This window comes from Artibeus jamaicensis, unplaced genomic scaffold (assembly GCF_021234435.1).
Source record: "Artibeus jamaicensis isolate MK-2021 breed Jamaican fruit bat unplaced genomic scaffold, CSHL_Jam_final contig_548, whole genome shotgun sequence".
NCBI classification, from domain to species: Eukaryota; Metazoa; Chordata; class Mammalia; order Chiroptera; family Phyllostomidae; genus Artibeus; species Artibeus jamaicensis.
In genome coordinates this window covers 2,079,704-2,086,821 of record NW_026521883.1, presented here as the reverse complement: position 1 = coordinate 2,086,821, position 7,118 = coordinate 2,079,704, and positions in this window count along the sequence as shown.

Sequence of the window (7,118 nt, the reverse complement as noted above, 5' to 3'; positions counted from 1 at the left end):
TTAACAAATCAATGCCTTTAACAGGAAAGAGAATCCAGTGTGCTATAATTAAACTAGCCATAAGATGGTCATTTTCTATTTTTATCCCCTGAGGCCACCAGAGACTTCCCAAAGTGATAGCATTTTTCCAGCATCCAGGTTTTCTGCACTATGGCTTCCATCTCAACAGAGTTGAGGAGAAGAACAGGGGCCTGTCAACAAGGTGGGTGTTGTCCTTGAAGACCACTGATATAAATGCTATAAATATTCAGGAGTCATAGAAATCATACAGTCATGGATCCGAGTTCTGGCTCATCCACTCATGGGCCAGGATATCCTGGGTCAGTCACTTAATCCCCCACACACAACATTGTCCTCTCAAAAATTCGGACAGACCCTCCAAAATTGTTGAAAGGATCTCATGAGGCAGTGAATGTCGAAGGGTCCTCTACACCAAACTAGGTTCACAATTTAGTGTAGTTATTATTTTTATTATTATTAGTTGCTATTTTTATGTCCACAGGATGACTAGCATCCAAATGCATCATCTCTCAGTGAAGCATATGTCTTTCTCTTGATAAATACATTTTATTCTAGTTGGTCACAGCTGATCCATCAGTTGCAGCATTATATGAAGCAATAAAAAATTATTCCAGGTCAAAAGACAGTTCCTAGGTGCCACATTGTCAGAGACCTGGACTCTGTGGCACCAGACAGCTTGACAAAAGCAGTCATTTGATAGTATGATTGGAATGTGTTAGGTATATTTTCTTTTTGTAAACACTTCCTCATACCTAACAGAAAAAGAATGGAAGAAAGAGGGAAGCAAAAAAGTCACGTTCAAGGACCTACCATGTGCCAAACACTTATGCCAAGAATTAAGTCCAGCAGTTTTCATGGCCCAAGGACCAGGCCGGTGATGTGGGAGAACCTTCCCGGAGTCTAGGTAAGGTTACAGAGACTGTGGCCTGTTTGAAATGTTTTGCATTTAACAAATCAATGCCTTTAACAGGAAAGAGAATCCAGTGTGCTATAATTAAACTAGCCATAAGATGGTCATTTGTTTTAAATATCAATTCAAAGGGGCCCCGGGGCATGTGGTTTGACAATAGGTCACACGTACAAGGGCACTCGATGAAAAACTTCTACCTTCAGTTCTGTGGTTTTCAGTTCTACTTTCTGCTCCACCCAGGTAACTACAGGTATAACCTCACTAATTTTGTGCGTGTGAGGCTGGAGCCAGCGGTGTGGGTGGTAAGGCCTCCACTTGGGACAGGGCTGGTTCAAAGCGGAGTGCTTAACCGAGCACTTTGATACAGCCATTTGATGTCAAACTTCCTTGTCAACATGTAAAATTACTAGTGTGTTTTGTTTTTTAAAAAATTAGAGAAAATATAAAGAAGAATTTTTACCTTCTCCTTTTTGGAATAGTTTAGCATTACAATTTGTTACTGGCAAATTTTGGGAAACTTCTACCAGCTTTCATGTGAGCTGTAAAATTTCAAGGCATCTCAAGCTGTCTTATGCAGAGAACAATCTTACTCTTTGAGTGAACAGAACTAGTCTCTGAACTTGTTATAATAATGCATTATAAGTTCTGTATTGTCATTGATGTCAGTATTTTATTTTTACATCAGTTACAAGTGTATTTTTTCCATATACCAGTGTGATTTAGTAATATGTTGGGATACATAAAACATGTTTGTTCTACAAACACAGTGATTCTGATACTACCCTTTTGAGAGATTTCCAAAATATTTCTAAGTGTATAAAAACATTATCAAGTATATTTCTGGCAGCCAAGAACTTCTGTTTTGATGAGGCATTGATTAAAACTGAGTAATTCTCCCACAGTTTTGTGACTGACGATTGGAAGAATTTTCCACAGACTGACTTCTGGCTCCACATATTTGAGACCAGGCTTGTCCTCCACCACCTACATGCTGTCGGTGGTAGGAGCTATAGCTCACTCACCTGTTACTCTGCAAACTCTGGGCTTACACTTTTGTGTCCTCACCTTGGTGAGTCAAAGCAGTGGATTGTAGGAGTGATACTGGGAGTGACTGCTACACCAAAGCAGCTAGCTAAATAGCCCTCATGGATATGACTGTAAACAATGTAAATATACCCCTTTGACCTAAATGTAAAGAAACTCCCAACTCAACTTTTCTGTAGACTGTTGTCCAAAAGGCCTGTGGCACCCCCAGTGCCACTCAACATAACAGAAAACATGACAAGAGGAGGTGAGGGTAGAAAGAGAAAGCAGCCTTCGCTACCTGGAGTTAAAACATTTCACATGTACACATTTCATAATGACTCTATCTACATACTATGAGGGCCCTCCCAGGCTTTTCCAAGGGGCCCATGCAAGTGAGGGGCCTTGAAGCTTATGCTTCAACATTTTGCAATGAATCTGCCTTGGTCTTCGATTTCTACTCTATCCCTAAGTTTAAACTTGATCGTGAAGAATTTTCTTCTTTTAAAATTTTATTTCTGTACTATTTGAACACAGAATGTTATTCTATTTGAATAAGCTTTAATTTTAAAATCAGAAGAACAGCACAGATTTTTAGTCTATTGGAATCGATCAAGTTAGACTCTAAGGCTAATCCCCCAACCTCCATTTTGAAGGAGTTTAATAACTAGTAAAACATCTGTATATAATGGACCACTAAACCATTAGAAATCTGAGTGTTTTCTGGGGAATATGAGGTCCTAATATGCTACAGATATCCTTTTCCTGCTCCGAGCTCCATCTTGCCTAATGGATAATATATACCCACTCAAATAAGACAACACAACGAAGAAGTCAACCTAAAGGTGTTCAACCTATAGCTTTTCAAATGAGAGACACCACATATCGATGTTTCTCTCCCTTTCTTTCTCCCTCCTTTTCCCTCTCTCTAAAAATAAATAAAATGTTTAAAAAATACCTCAATTAAATGATCCACCTATTTATTGATTAAAAGGAAATGATCATGACAATTGTCATTTCAGAGATAAATTTAAGGTATTGAGATACAGATGATACAAATAAATTCTCAGCAAGTGAGCAGCAGGTGGCCCTTTATGAGACTGGTAAATGTGGTGAGACTATGACCCTTTTTCCATGTGGTTCGCCAGCCGTTTGGGACCATGTTCCATACCACCTGTCTCTCAACCCCGATGCTAACCCACCCCTGACCTCATCTCATCCCTGATCCCTACCTGAGGGGGGATAGGTTGGAATGGGATGAAGTTCAAAGATGAGCTAAATCTGATTCATGTATTATTCCTAATTAAAATAAATATGCTTTTAGGGTTTGTCTTTTAATTATGTCAAAAATTGCCACCTCAATATCAGTGAATCAAATAGCTACATCCAAACATCAAAAACCCTAGTGAATTAAATTAGGAAACAAAAGTCATGGAGGATTATGTACATTTTGCATAAATTCTTAAGGAATAAATTCATCCCCATATTGCACAATATTTCTGGACAGAACACCAGAACACATACCTATTACTCTTCCTTATCATTCCTCAGAGCTTATTTTATGGATGTGCCTCAATAGTTCTTTTTAACGGAACTGCATTTTAAAGAGCTTTAAAAGCATACTCTCTTCTTCCATTCCAATGTCAAATTATAAAATAAAGCAGCCCATAGCAACGATTCCATTCTTGGGTGCTTTGGGACAGCAGTTTTACCATACTAGGGAAGAGGAGCTTAAACATGCCAAGGAAGCATCTTCTGGTGAGATAAAGTTAAAGAAATCCCTGTTGCACCAAGATGGGCAACTAGGCATTCACATGTCATGCATACCTCCACTTCAGGGCCTTGTTGCTGAGTCAGCACAGGGAAAGCTGGTAAAAATGTATCCACGAGCCTTCCATTGGCATTTGTGTCCTTAATCTTACCTGTATTGCCATGGATGTCTCCAAGACTCGCCATTTGTTCATGTATTTGTTGAAGAATGATGACTTTCTATACACTAGGAAATGAAGACACCGCTTTGAATGAAATAGGCATGGCTATTGCCATTATGAAAATAACAGTTGAGCCGGAAGGGTAGAAAGTAAGCAAAATACTACTCAAACAATTAATTAGTCATAGAGGGGATTTCCCCCTGTTGTCAGGAATACTGGATTTTACTCTGCGACTTGGAAAGGAGAAAAAAATATTGGCCAAGAGCTCCAAATCCATACCCTTTCACTATGAGCCCAAGGCAAGGCTGCTTCTACTCTAGACCCAAAAAGTATAAGGAAGGTGGACCCCAGTTAACCTGGTAGGCTTGGATCACTTAGCCCACCCCTGGGACACCTATCTGATCACAAGCCCACCCTGTGGTGGGAGGCATGTTATCAGAAAAGTGGAGATGAGTAAGTTTGCTGATCAGACCAAAACACAAAGTCTATAGCTGTATATCCACATCTTTACAGGCCATAATGATCTGAGACTTGTTCTAAAAACAAGCATAAAGGCAGGGTAATATTATGAGTAAGAGAGTGATATGTCAGATCAGATTTTTTTAAATCACCCTGACTGCATAGTGAATAACAGAGCAGATAGGACCAAAAACAGAGACAAAGAGAACAGTTAGAGGTTATTTCCAGCAAGAGATAATGATGTCTTGGTTTAGGGTGGTGACTTTGATGATGGAAAACAGTAAACAGGGTCTAGAGCTATATCAGCAAGTGGCTGACAGATTTCCAGCTTGAGCCACTAGCTCAGCGATTCTTAACCTGGCTGCTCATTAAACTCTACAGAAGACCCCCATCCCTAAGATTCTGATTTAATTGGTTAAGCAGGGCGCCCAGACATGGGTATGTTTTCAATGCTTCTTAGGTATTTCAAATGTGAAGCCAGGTTAGAGAATCCCTGAATTAGGTGTCTGTTCCCAAGGAAGAAAACACCCAAAACAGAGAGATTTTGAGGAGAAATTCCATGGATTTCTACTCTTATGTGGGTTTTGTCAGAGAAGCCCACGTGATGTAACAAGTTTAAAGTTGGACATACAAGTCTGGATGGGAGAGGAAAGATCTAAATTAGAGGCAGGTGAAAGGGATTGACATTTACATTCTAATAGAAGTTATGGCAGAATGTACAATTACCTAGGGAGAGAGTAGGAGGGGCCTGAAAATACCCTTCACTAAAGACAGAGGGTGATGAGTCAGCAAAGGAGACTATGAAGGAATGCTGGTAAGCTCGAAGGAAACCAGGAGAATGGGGTGTTGCCAAAGTCAATGCAAGGGGATGTTTCAAGAACAGAAAGTGTAAGTGGGTTGAAAGCTGCATGTAATTTTGTCAGGAGTTCCACCCTCCTACCAGCAGTCTAACCTCTGGGTTGATTTTGGGACCTCCCCATGGTAAGTCTCCATTTTGGCAAGATACCTATTAGCAAGGAATTATTCAAATGTCAAATTTAGGAGACTTCAATGCCTACTTTTTCAGAATTTGGAAAATAACTACAATATCAATTTAGGTACTAAACAAAAAATAACATCCTCTGTGCACAAGCACATGCACTAAGTTTCTAGCACTTGCACTTAGGTTTCTAGCACTTAGGCCTACATTATGTTCACTTATCTGCGGGTTTAAACTTGGCAAATATTGCAACTCTTTCAGGGTTCAGTAGCATTCTTTCTATTACCAAGCATGCCCAGGGCAAAACACACCAAGTGATCCTTCAGGACTTGCCTCCCCTTCGGGCCCCTGCCGTCATATGTACAGATTTTTGTTGTTATCATGGTGTCTATACCATTTAACTTTATTTCTCTACATGTGTGTCTCCTTCTGATTTTTCTGAAGGTGGGTAATAGTCTTATATGAGCTTGTATTCCCAGCACCTATCATAGTGCCTAGCACTTGGTATGCATTGAATAAATGTTTGCTAGATGAATGGAAAGTTGCATGATTTTTTTGTGAGTTCATGAACAGCCAATCTGGAAATTCCATCCCTAAGTATTCTTTCATCATAGATTGTAATGCACTGTTTAAATAAAGGATGTGGTTTATCCATGTTCAAGTTTTAGGTCAATTTCCTATGGAGTTAGTAAAATCTCGTTCCAATACAAATTATTGAATCCCTTGGTGCCTTGGGTTTTTTGCCTATAAAATAAGAACAGCAATGCTGATTTCTCTCGGTGCTGTGGTGAGGATTGTCGAAGTCAGAACTCTATTTGCCCATCAGGGATACTCCTTGGGTTTGAGGACCAGTGACGATCATTTCTGTCTTGTTCCATCTCTGAGTATATTTTCATCCAGATTCTGTGATGGGGCAACAGGTAAATTCGCATCGGTTTACAGTGAACCTGGAGCAGTTGCTAACAGGCTGAATCTTATGACCAGTGGAGGATTCCCCAGACAAGAATCTTGCTTAATCCTGCCATTCTTTTCCACAGGGATAACTTTTCTGGGGCTCCAGAAGAGTATAAGGGAGGTGGCTCCAGCCCCTTCTGGACTGGACATAGAGCAAATAAAGTATTGGTGGCCTTAGGGCAAAGCTAGGCTGTCTGTGGCAAATGTAGTCAAAACTGCCTTTAAGGTCATGTCAGCCTTGGATTAGTTTATTCAGAGCTCATCTGCCCTTGAATTCACATCTGCTGTTGAGTTTAAGGGTCTCTTGGTAAAAAATCTACCAGAGAAGAGATTACCTTAACCAAGGGCAGTTTTTATGACTGCAATTTAAATAATGCGTTTTCATTTATTATAGGTCCATTCAACACACAGTACATCCATCGACTGAGTGCTGTTTATATGTCAGCCTTTGGGGTATTGTAACTATCCCTGGTTTTACACGTGCAGGGAGTGAGGCTCAGAGGCATTAAACAATCTGCCCAGTGTCACACAGCTGGCAACAGGCAGAGACACCAGACAAACTCCAGGCTCTCTGACTGCCAGCTTAGCATCTTTTCCACAATTCAGTATTGCTTCGTAGGCACTGATTTTCTTCCTATAGGTCTCTAATATGCTTTATTTTAAAGCTAAATCTCAAGTTGGCTGAATATTTGCAACCCCACCTCAAAGGATATACATGTGGGTCTTCTTGTCATTTAAGATTCCTTTGAGGCAAAAGCAAAAAATAAAATCAAATAAAAGTAAGTATAATATATAGCTATCTGATAGGGAGCATTCACATCTGTGATCACATTTCTTCCTT